Here is a 13,214-nt window from a genome sequence, read left to right as displayed (position 1 = left end):
TACACAAACTTTAACTTGTCACAACGAGTTATAAATCACAAGCTGAAAAGGAACTATGTACACATTAAAAATCTTGGCATTATTAATTGTTTTGTCATTAAACAAAGATCGACCAATCAAACACAGCAATAACACCTTCCTATTTCAAGTTTTACGAATCGTAGTCACACTCAATTCGTCAAAACTTTGAACATCGTGATTTGTATGTCGTACGTGACATGAAAACCCATGGTCATACAGCAAGACCCAGGGTCGTACAGCAAGATCCAGGGTCGTACAGCAAGACCCAGGGTCGTACAGCAAGACCCAGGGCCGTACAGCAAGACCCAGGGCCGTACAGCAAGACCCAGGGTCGTACAGCAAGACCCAGGGTCGTACAGCAAGACCCAGGGCCGTACAGCAAGACCCAGGGCCGTACAGCAAGACCCAGGGCCGTACAGCAAGACCCAGGGTCGTACAGCAAGACCCAGGGCCGTACAGCAAGACCCAGGGTCGTACAGCAAGACCCAGGGCCGTACAGCAAGACCCAGGGTCGTACAGCAAGACCCAGGGTCGTACAGCAAGACCCAGGGTCGTACAGCAAGACCCAGGGCCATGCATACATACATAACATATCGCGTATAGCCCAGCAGACTGCAAAGAGCCAATTTTTGTCTTGCTGTATGACTGGGAATTGCAGATATGTTCTTCAAAAGATTATGCCGTGTCTGAAGCATCAATATAAACGCTTATAGCTCACAGCTGAAAAGAACACTTCCTTACTAGTACGAAACCAAATGACAAACTATCAATTTGAATACAAAACAGCTTCATAAGAACTGCTCAAACAAGGACCAATAAAAGAGAAAACTGAAGACCGTGGCCTTAATCTTACAGGTTTGAAGTTAAAACAAGTTTTGCAAACAAAACATGTGAAAGAATGTTGTTATGCCTGAATATTAAAAAAAAAGTTAGTGTTCCCAGAAACATTTATTATATATATTATTATATTCAGACAAGGTTTTTGGGAACGTGGATATGGGGACCTTATTATGTTTTCATATATATATATTTAAATCCTACAAATAACATTTTCCAGAATGTCTTTTTATATTTGGGTACTAAGTCGACATATAAACCACAATGACAAATTTCAACTTTCTGCAAGCAGTTGAAAACGAGTTCCCAAATAACCGGCTGGTGTCAGAGTTAGCTTCATAAGAACTGCTCAAACAAGGACCAATAAAAGAGAAAACTGAAGACCGTGGCCTTAATCTTACAAGTTTGAAGTTAAAACAAGTTTTGCAAGCAATACATGTGACAGAATGTTGTTATGCCTGAATATTAAAAAAATTAGTTAGTGTTCCCAGAAACTTTTATTATATATATAATACAAGTTTCTGGGAACACTAACTTTAAAAAAAAATTAAATCGATCAACACACACACAAACAAACAAACATAACAACAATAAAAAAAAAATTAAAAAAAAGGACATACATGTTCATGTCTTGTCGTTTTAAAAGTATAACTAAAAAAGAACTTATAACTAGATATTTAACAATGGTACATAGAACATCCAGAAAGTTGAAATTTCGCACTGTGGTTTATATGTCGACCTAGTACCCAAATATATATAGACATTCTGGAAAACGTTATTTGTTTAGGATTTAAATATATATGTGAAAACATAATATTAATAAGGTCCCCATATCCACGTTCCCCATATTCCTAAACAAATAACGTTTTCCAGAATGTCTATATATATTTGGGTACTAGGTCGACATATAAACAACAATGCCAAATTTCAAGTTTCTGGGAACACTAACTAATTTTTTTAAATATTCAGGCATAACAACATTCTTTCACATGTATTGTTTGCAAAACTTGTTTTAACTTCAAACTTGTAAGATTAAGGCCACGGTCTTCAGTTTTCTCTTTTATTGGTCCTTGTTTGAGCAGTTCTTATGAAGCTGTGTTGTATTCAAATTGATAGTTTGTCATTTGGTTTCGTACTAGTAAGGAAGTGTTCTTTTCAGCTGTGAGCTATAAGCGTTTATATTGATGCTTCAGACACGGCATCATCTTTTGAAGAACATATCTGCAATTCCCAGTCATACAGCAAGACCCAGGGTCATGCATGCATACCTACATAACTTGTATAGCCCAGCAAATAATAGTATTACATCAGGGTCTCATTTCGGGGTCGGACTTATCGCTATTTTGTTACTCAATTTCCTTGTCAGCTATTAAACTCTAAGACACCGGTACAAAATGTTTTCTTATTACGGAAGCCGAAGCGGGGTTTCGCGGGGTACCCCCGGGGTTCCGCAGGGTTTCGCGGAAAATAGCTACCGCACGCATACTGCATGCGTCAGACGTTCTCAACATCAACATTCCGCGATCGTCACCTGTGTTTCTGTTGAAGCTCCTGGAGTGACTCAGAATGTGTGTTGCCGTGTTCCACTCCCTTTTCGTTTTTTTCTTTTCTTCAAGCAAGACAGATAGTCATTGTAAATTTATCTGTGAGATTTCATTCAATTTTATTTGGGTTTAAACCGTTTTAATGACATTAAAATCATTTAAAGCTGTCGGTGTTGCTGTGTGTAGATTTCATTTATTTGTGCGAGTGCGTGCAGTTTGCATCGATGGTGCGATTAGTTTGAAAAATGTCCGATTACATTCCTCTTGACAACCTCAATTTCAAAATGAGCCCCTGTTATATTGTGGGTTTTTTTTGCTTAACGCCCAGCCGACCACGAAGGGCCATATCAGGGCGGTGCTGGTTTGACATATAACGTGCGCCACACACAAGACAGAAGTCGCAGCACACAAGACAGAAGTCGCAGCACAGGCTTCATGTCTCACCCAGTCACATTCTTCTGACACCGGACCAACCAGTCCTAGCACTAACCCCATAATGCCTGACGCCAGGCGGAGCAGCCACTAGATTGCCAATTTTAAAGTCTTAGGTATGACCTGGCCGGGGTTCGAACCCACGACCTCCCGATCACGGGGCGGACGCCTTACCACTAGGCCAACCGTGCCTGTGCCACTGTTATATGGTAAGATGTAATGAATAGGTTTGCTCTACATATTGCACCAACAGGCCAGCAAGTTGTCTCAATCTCTGTGCTATGTCATTTTTTCTAGCTGGTCCATATTTCTTCAGTAAGCTTTCGCCAAAAAGCAACAACATGCTGTCTTTGCCCACAACTTCAGCTAGTCCATCTTAAAACCGTGTCTTCATTTAGTGCTGAAGCTTTGTTCGCACATTCATACATGTTCTATTGTTGAGACAAGTATTTTGGTTAATTGCGGCTTGAATTATCTTCCCTGACGGATACATGCCTTTTTGAAGGAGATGCCCAAAACCATTTATTAAAGTTTGTATTTCAGCATGAGACCAGCTTGAATTTACGCTTGTCTTCATGAGCTTTGTCAACCTCTGCCTTTAATTATTTTTTTTTGTTTGTTTATTTTTTGCTTAACGTCCAGCCGACTACGCAGAGCCATATCAGGACGAGGAAGGGGGGGATGAAGGGGGCCACTTGTCAAGCGATTCCTGTTTACAAATGCACTAACCCATTACTTGTGTCCCAGCAGGCTTTAGTAAAACTAAATTAATACCTACTGGAAGATTACCAGTTTCCAGTATGTTAAAATAGGCTTAACCTATCTACTGCTGGACTTACATCAGAACACTAACAGATTAAACTATACATGAATCGCGAGACAAGCGGCAAGAGAAGAGATTTTTGGAAAAAATACAGGTGAATGAGCAAGATTAAGGCAGAAAAAAGAAAAGAATTCATGAAGAAAAAGAGAGCATGACAGGAAAGAGGAACCAAAAATCTACCTAACAGCAAACTAGAAAGCTCCTGCGGTTCCAAAAACAGGAGGGGCCTTTAATTTCTTAACCGCAGTGCCCCACTGCGGGAGCCTTTAATTAGGTAATAAACAATGCATGTTATTAGTAGTAGCAAAAGTATTTAGATATTATAAGAGTATGTCCACTAGAACCCGACATGTAGCATCTATATATAAATAAAATTTAAATAATATTGTGGCGGTTTCTGCGACTTCCATTACTCGCGCAGAAGCGTCTGATTGGAGAAACTAGAGGTCAAAGTATGTACCAAAATGTTGCTAACTTGACGTTGAGCAATGTAAAATAACATATTTTTTTTAAACAAACTTTGAACTCGAATTTCTCCAATCAGAAGATTCTGCACGAGTTTTGGAAGTCGCAGAAACCGTCACATATGATGGTGGCGGTATAAACATACCAAGCGGTTCTGCATGTGTGCGACATGTGTAGTCGCAATCCTTGACGGAGGAGTCATCGCTCCCCAAATCACCCACGATGCCGGTGTTGTCATTGCCCAAATCACCCACGATGCCGGTGTCGTCATTGCCCAAATCAGCCACGATGCCGGTGTCGTCATTGCCCAAATCAGCCACGAATTGCCCAAATCACCCACGATGCCGGTGTCGTCATTGCCCAAATCACCCACGATGCCAGTGTCGTCATTGCCCAAATCACCCACGATGCCAGTGTCTTCATTGCCCAAATCACCCACGATGCCAGTGTCGTCATTGCCCAAATCACCCACGATGCCGGTGTTGTCATTGCCCAAATCACCATGACCAACTGAAACAAAGATTAGTTTAAAATTATAGAATCTTTGCTTATTGTTGATTTATAACACCGACACAAGACAGACGATGGACCTTCTTGACTGTCACGACCTCAAACAGCATGTAGACGCTCCCACACGCAAAACACACATCATTGACTGGATTGTCACCCACGAGTCCACTGACCTGGTGTACGACATCCTGCTGAATGACTACCTCAGATCCGATCATTCTGCAGTTTTGTTCTCTCTTAAGATGGCCAAACCATCCAAACAGAAAAAGCGCGTAGTCCGCCGTAACCTCAAAGAAGTTAACACTGACACATTTCGCGCAGAAGCAGCCCGCCGACTGCTTGATCCTCCGGTATCCTCAGACCCTGTACGTCATTACGACTCCACTCTCAGCACACTTCTTGACGAACATGCACCCGCAAAAACCAAACTCATCGTAGATTGGCCTTCTGCACCCTCGATCACAGCTGAAGTTAAGTATACAAAACAGTTGCGTCGCCGAGCAGAGAGGAAGTTGCGAACCTCAAAGCTGGTAGTTGACAGACAGATTTACAACAAGCAAATGGAACATGCTCAGACACTCATCGCAGACGCCAAACAATCGCACTACAGCACCAAAATCTGTGAAACAACCTCTGCCAAAACACTCTTCTCCACAGTGAATGACCTTGTTGGCTGCTCTTCTGCTTCTCCCTTGCCCAACAACATCGACCCCTCCAAACTGTCGCAAGCTTTCTCTGATTACTTCCATAACAAGATCCAAACCATCCGTGACAAACTAGACAAAATCCCACACCAAAACTCTGAAACTTCTCCTGCATTTACAGGCACTCCCTTCACTCACTTTCAGCCTCTCACTCTCACTGACCTGGAGAAAGTCCTCAAAGAAATGACCTTGAAAACCTGTGACCTTGACCCTCTTCCCACACAACTCTACTCTGACTGTCTTCCTGAACTCCTCCCTTCTATTCTCAAAATCATCAACACTTCTCTGCAAACAGGCACTGTCCCCAACTCCTTTAAGACTGCTATTGTCAAACATCTACTGAAGAAACCATCGCTCGACCCAAACACTCTCAGCAACTACCGCCCTGTCTCAAACCTTTCCTTCATCTCCAAACTCCTTGAAAGAGTCGTCCTAAAACAACTCAACTCTCACCTTCTTTGCAACAATCTTCTCTCTCCGCTTCAATCTGCCTATCGTCCTCACCACTCCACCGAAACTGCCCTTCTCAAAATCACTACTGATCTCCTCCTTGCCACTGACCAAGCTGAAATCTCTGCCGTCGCTCTACTTGATCTATCAGCGGCCTTTGACACAGTCGACCACAACATCCTCCTTCAACGCCTTCAGTACACCTTTGGTATCCATAGCACAGCTCTTTCTTGGTTCTCTTCTTATTTCACCGACCGCTACCAGACTGTTTCGATTGACAAACTGAACTCTGACCCCATCAGGCTTGAGTGCGGAGTCCCTCAGGGCTCAGTCCTTGGGCCTGTACTAATTACTCTCTACACTCAACCTCTTGACCACATCCTTGACCGACACAACGTTCTCCACCACTCTTTTGCCGACGACTCTCAACTTCACAACAGCTCTTCCCCTGACCAGTCTGAATCTCTTCTTTCCTCTATCTCTGACACTATCACTGACGTGCAGAATTGGATGACAGAAATCAAACTTCAGCTCAATAGCAACAAAACTGAAGCTATCCTAGTAGGCACTACATCCAAACTCTCCAAAGCCACTTCCGACTCTCTTCAACTCTCTGACTCTTCTGTCCCTCTGTCTTCTGCTGTCAAAAACCTCGGAGTCACTCTAGACAACACCCTTTCCATGAAACAACACATCTCTTCTGTCTCTCGCACCTGCTACTTCCAACTCCGCCGCATCGCCACTATCCGCAAGTACCTCACCACAGATGCTACCGCCAAACTGGTCACGTCCACCATTCTCTCACGTCTTGACTATTGTAACTCTCTCTTGGCGGGTCTTCCCTCTTCTTCTATCTCTCGTCTCCAACGCATTCAAAATAGCTCTGCCCGTCTTGCCTTACGAAAGAAAAAGGGAGATCATATCACCCCCCTCCTAAATCAGCTCCACTGGTTGCCCGTTCCTGCCCGTATCACATACAAAATCAACACTCTCACCTACAAATGCCTCCATGGTCTCGCCCCTGCCTATCTCTCCGACTCTCTCTCTCTCTATGTCCCTTCACGAGCACTCAGATCATCTGCCGACTCCCTCAAGCTCAACATCCCCCACACCAAACTCAAAACAGCAGGTCAACGCTCATTTTCTTTCCAAGCACCTAGCCAATGGAACACACTACCTCTCCCCCTCCGTCAACAACAGTCCCTCGAATCATTCAAATCTGCACTCAAGACATTCCTTTTTTCCACATAATCCATGCATTCTACACTGCCCACCCCAATACAATACAATACAATACAATAACTTTATTAATCTCTAAAAGAGAAATTACATTGCTGAGCGTTTGTGTCCGTAATAATAACATACATAAAACATTCAAAATAAACATTTGTTCTTTGTCCTGAGAAAATATAGCACATTGGTTATCACATAAGAAAGTATATTAAAAATAAATTAACATGCATTCACCATCAACAATGCACAAAAGAAAGTCAGCACCTTGCCGGTTATCACATATTGTCTAAGAGAGTAGAATAAGAGTATATAATCATGCAAAACAAAATCAACAATACTGAAACAATACAGAACACTGACCCCGTGCATCAGAGCGACAACACCAGCATCTACCGCCCCACCTGAGAATTGAAGATGTGAATTGCAGATGGAATGAACGAATTTCTGTAGCGTGTGGATCTTGCGGTTGGTTGTCTGAATCTGTTGCTCCTGTCTGTCCGTCTACTGTCAAATTCCGGTCTGAGTGGGTGCGAGTCGTCAGCCAAAATCTTCTGTACCTTGTCAGTCAGTCGTCGTTCATGTGTTGATGTGAAATTGTCCTGCTTCCTCCCAACCACCCCACTTGCTTTCCTGATGAATTTATCTAATCTATCCCTGTCTTGCTTGTTGATGTTGCCACCCCAACACACGGAGCCAAAGTACAACACACTATTGCACGTTGAAGTGTAAAACATCTGAAGGATTTCTTGTCTGCAGATGTTAAAAGACCTGAGTTTTCTCAAAAAGTACAGGCGAGAGTGGAGTTTCTTCACAAGGGCATCAGAGTTTGGTTTCCATGTCAACTTATTGTCTATAATCACCCCCAAATACCTATACTGCTCTACCTTCTCTACGACCTCCCCCTTGATCACTATCTCCCTGTGTACATGTTCCCCCCTCCTGTTGTCCATTATCATTGTCCATCCCACCTTGAATAACTGTACATATTTTAATGGTTGCTGGTGTGTGTGTGTTGGTGACTTTAAGTCTCCGTGTGTGTGAATGAGTGTATGTGCGCCTTGAGTCGCCTGTTGGGGAGATATGTGCGCGTTATAAATATTCGTATTATTATTATTATTTATGTCAAACACTCTACCGTACCTCGAAATGTTTTAGCTCTTTGCTCAAGTGCTATTATTATTATTATTAGCATTGCTTAACGTCTAGCCGACTACGGAGAGCCTTCTCAAGATATCCCCATGCTGCCAACTAAAAAACAACAAAAAACATCATTGGCGGTCTGTCACTAGCCCCGTAGATGAACCCGACATGTAGCATCTATATATAAATAAAATTTAAATAATATTGTGGCGGTTTCTGCGACTTCCATTACTCGTGCAGAAGCTTCTGATTGGAGAAACTACAGGTCAAAGTTTGTCCCAAAATGTGTTATTATTATTTCACGTTGCTTAACATCTAGCCTGTGTTGCTAACTGGATGTTGAGCAATGTGAAATAATAATAAGAACATTTGGGAACAAGCTTTGACCTCGAGTTTCTCCAATCAGAAGTTCTGCACGAGTAGTGGAAGTCTCAGAAACCGTCACTTATGATGGTGGCGGTATAAACATACCAAGCGGTTCTGCATGTGTGCTCGTCACGTCGCAATCCTTGACGGAGGGGTCATCGCTGCCCAAATCACCCACGATGCCGGTGTTGTCATTGCCCAAATCACCATGACCAACTGAAACAAAGATTAGTTTAAAATTATAGAATCTTTGCTAATTATTGATTTATGTCACTCTATCGTAAATAAGAACAAAAAGTCCCAGTCTCTAGGCTGGGGGAGGATGGAATCTGTGGCATCCCGGAGGCCGTCATTGCCCCCACGACTTCAAAGAGAGAGAGAGAGAGAGAGAGAGAGAGAGAGAGAGAGAGAGAGAGAGAGAGAGACTTCAAAGAGAGAGAGAGAGACTTCAAAGAGAGAGAGAGAGAGAGAGAGAGAGAGAGAGAGAGAGAGAGAGAGAGAGAGAGAGAGAGAGAGAGAGAGAGAGAGAGAGAGAGAGAGAGAGAGAGAGAGAGAACCAACGTATGGTTCCTGATGGCTTTCTTGCCTGAAGAGTGAAGTCAGGTGTATGTAATTTCATCGTTGCATGCACAACAGAAACTTCTTAATCATAAACTCCATTATCTTTTTTGAGAATCTAACTCCTTCATCCACTTCCAAGACCATTTATTTGGATGTTTTGCCTCACTTGGCAACTTGTCGTCAAGCTGATTTGCACATGGGTCTCCATTCTTGAAAAAATCCACGCTTTCACTTATCGTGGTGGCCATTTTGAATGTAAAACAGGAAGTGACCACAAAGGGAAGCAAAGACTTGTGGGAGAAAAAGTGAATCTTTTTGAGACAAGTGAGGCCCTGATAAGGATGTTTAGGGAAAATGTAACTTTTGAAAACATAGGTAAATGTAAACATCCTTGTCAGGGCCTCACTTGTCTCAAAAAGATTGCAAGCGCTTACGATCTGCAACGCTGGGCTGTTTGACGAAATTATATTTATTATATCGCGCATGCACAAGATGTTTGAAAATGCGGGAATTGGTATTTCTTTGCGTGAAAAGGCGCGCATCCAAATTTTATTTTTGCGGGATTTCTTTCATATTTGCGGGAATGCGCGGTCTAGAATCGACACTGCGACAGATCAAAACGTGTCAGAAGGTTTTTGCCAGAATGGAAGGACGAATTTCCTTGGTTAGATTTCGACAGTGGAGTGTGCGTGAGCGCAACTCCATGACTGTGTGTAGGGGTGGGGACGAGTTTTTGCATTCAGATTGTGGGTAACCTGATTTTTGTGCGGGTAAGTTAAAAATGACATGTTACATACCCGGGGAAAGCTGAATTGACAAAAATGTGGCCACCCCTGCGTCCCGTGACAGTAAGGTGGGTTCGTATCATGAAGGAGTTAACAAAAGTGACATTTAGCCCTAATGACAGTGAGGGGCGACATTTGTATTATAGCCTACAACAATACAAATGTCGCCCCTCACTGTCATCAAAGGGTACGAGTCGTGCATCCCTCTCATTACTAGTACTATTGATTGCCAGCACTAAGAAAACTATTAGGAAAGGGTGTATTTTTCAAATAAGTCCAGAGGCTATTTAATTTAGTAGCAATGGACTTCAGACTTTTTATGGAAGAGAACAAATTCCAAAATGATAGGTTTTAAATCGTTTTAAGTAGGGCTAGGCGAGGCGCTCTCTTGCCAACATTGCGTCATAATCTGAAAGGTTCCGCGACGCAATATTCCTGATCCTGATACTTAGCTGCGTCGATATCATCGGAAAATGCACTTTCCAAACCTACTTGTGATATAGACTGCGCACATTTCTTTGCAACCAAACAGCGCCGAAACTCAATTATGTAAGACAGATCTCTTACTTTATCAACATCAGTGGTTGTCTATTGACAACTTGATGCGGCATGCGTGTTCAGATTGTTACGCGAAGCTGTGGTTCACTCTCCCATCTCTGTCAAAATGGCGGAAGGCCGAATCAAGCCACCAGCCACACGTCACTTCCGGAGAGGGACATTATTTTCTTTCGTTTTCTCCCGAGCTTTTGAGAATACGGGTTAGAAAAGTGAGTCATTATCTTCACTGGAACATATTGAATACGAACTCTAGCGCATAAGTCATTAAATTGAAAGAAGAAAGAGAAACAAATGGTTATTTCAGTATTTTTTTTTACCATGGAGACAGCCTTTAAACTTACCACAGATATGTCGTCAGGACATGAATCCAGCCAATGTGTGACTTTCGTGGTCTCGTATACACATGGAATTGCGAAGTTCTGAAGACATGGGCTTGTGAAGTTGTGTTGAAGTGGACTTGGACGGGATTTGTCGTGTTCTGTAGACCCAAAACACTGATTTGTACATTCATGTGTTGGAAAACACAGGATTTCCATTTCGTAAAGTTTCAATCAAGCCGCCATTCGTGTTTCAATTTTCAGCTACTTGAATCTAGTTTTGCCTTTCCATATTTGGCTAATCATTATGAGCTATTAAAGGGGCACGCCATAGCTATAGTTCGGACAATTTGCATCGAGTCTATCAGAATCCTCACCTTCCAAACTGTAATATTCCCACGTTCCACATCCACAAACCCTGCATAGCTACAGAAAGCAGAAATGTTTGAAGAACTAAATCCTTGCGCGCATTTATGTGTAGTGGAAGTGAGTGACAAGCCAGAGCTACGCTTCACTCACAACCCAATTTGGCAACCGTCAGTTTAAAGCAATTTAATTGCAGATAAATGTCAGTTATAACCCTCTATTTCTGATCAGGTCTCCATGCAATCACTTTTTGTTCTTCCAGTCTATTTAGATAGCTGGGATATTGCAGAGGGACGTCCTCATGAATATTTCATCTACATCAGTGTTGCTGCCAGCGTTAGAGGACAATAGGTCATTTGGACCTGACCGTAAGAAATCAATAGGTCCAAATGTCCTGGCTTTAAAAAAGTAATAGGTCTTACCGTCTACAATTGACCGCGGCACCCTTGTTAATTTTAAAGTAAATCACAAATTTGTGTCAGCACACACGCATGTGTGTGTGTTTGTGTGTGAGTGTGGGAGGGGAAAGAGAGAGAGAGGGAGCTGATTTTCCACAATAAGTTATAACGTGACTTCAAATTAATTTTGCCATTTAATGACAATAAACGTTCAACTTTGGCAATTGCCAGAAACTTAAACTGCCAACCGTCAGAATCAACCAGGTAAACATGGTTAGATCACGCCACCTATTTGTCAAATATGATATGAACTTAAAATAAATGGGGAAAAATGACTAGAATATTCAAGGACTCCTGAAACAAAAAGGTAACATTTGAAACACTAGCTGTGTTGGTCCTAGAGTACAGTGTCACTGCCATTCCTAGGTACTGGTGGATTTTCAGAGAACAGCCTCCTGGAACAGAGAGTGGAGTGTACACTAGTACGACCTCATCTAGAATACGGCAATCCTGCCTGGTTTCCGAGACTAGTACGCCAATCAACATCAATCGCAAGAGTCCAAAGAAGAGCTACTAAACTGATTTACGAAATAAAAGACTACACATATGAAGAGAGACTAAGATACTTGACTTTGCCTACACTAAAGGCAAGAAGAAAGAGAGGGGACCTAATACAAGCGTATATAATATTTAACGACATTGATGACACTAACAAAGATTTCTTTTTTAAATCACCGCAGACTAACATTGTTGTAACACGTAACAGTACTGACAAAATACAAAAAGAAAGACATGATAATAACAATACAAGAAAATTTGCTTTCAGCTATAGAGTTACAAATGACTGGAACAAACTAACAACTAACATTAAACGGGCTCCCAGTACAAATGCTTTCAAGAACCTCATTGACAAACACAACGCTGGACACGACAGTCGTTGCAATAGTCACTCCCGGTGCACTTCACTTCAGTGATTGCCTTCGAGGGCCGATTAGACAGCCATTGACCAGAACTATCAATTCACAGCGGAATTCCCACTCAGAAGAGACTCCTTCGATGCGAAGAAGCCCTCTCAAATCTTCAATGCCTAACTCAAATAAATAGATATAACACTGTTCTTATAAAGTGCGCTACATAAAATCTAAGGCTTACCTGTACGAGTGGTGTGCCTGATTGTACGAAAGGGAAAAAAATCCCATGCAGCGACCATGTTCATTGTTCAGATTTCTTGAAAAGGCCCGGATCGCTTATCGCTTACGCTCTAAACAATAATAAATATTTCACTGAGGTAAAGCAATTATTTCCAAATGTTCAGAAAATATAAGATAAACTTGTGAAATAAACCTGTAAAATAGTTATTTTACAGTTTTATTTTACACAGCAATGTTAAAAAAAAAAAGAGAGAGAGAGATAATTTTTTTTTTTTTTTTAGTGTCGTAAGCACAAGAATGCTAAAAGCTCAGAAGAGATTGTTTGACGATGCAGAGATCTGTAGCAAGGGAAGGGGGACAACCAAGTCAGAACTCAAATGCTTTTGGGAACACGAGTTAAAACCCCTCAATGGTCAAGCTGAACACGAAAATTACATTTTGAGGTTACCTTGGATATGAGAACATGCTAATGTTCCCATAACCACAGAATGTTCCCAGATCCACGCTCTCACACTTACAGATGTCCCCAGATCCAAGACATTTTAAAAGTATA

The 13,214-nt window shown here is 42.0% G+C and overlaps 1 long non-coding RNA gene across 1 annotated transcript; it reads right to left on the bottom strand.

The window, feature by feature from the left end:
• Positions 1-478: 478 nt before the first annotated feature.
• LOC138957220 (uncharacterized) lies at positions 479-13,208 on the bottom strand. The gene is made up of 4 exons (XR_011452966.1): positions 12,663-13,208; positions 10,771-10,907; positions 8,631-8,741; positions 479-4,632 (listed from the first exon to the last, which is right to left on the bottom strand). It is a non-coding gene; the product is annotated as an uncharacterized lncRNA (long non-coding RNA).
• Positions 13,209-13,214: the final 6 nt, after the last annotated feature.

The sequence above is a fragment of the Littorina saxatilis genome, unplaced genomic scaffold (genome assembly GCF_037325665.1).
Source record: "Littorina saxatilis isolate snail1 unplaced genomic scaffold, US_GU_Lsax_2.0 scaffold_884, whole genome shotgun sequence".
NCBI classification, from domain to species: domain Eukaryota; kingdom Metazoa; phylum Mollusca; class Gastropoda; order Littorinimorpha; family Littorinidae; genus Littorina; species Littorina saxatilis.
The sequence above is the reverse complement of the archived record's forward strand: the minus strand, read 5'-3'. Positions and strand labels throughout refer to the sequence as shown.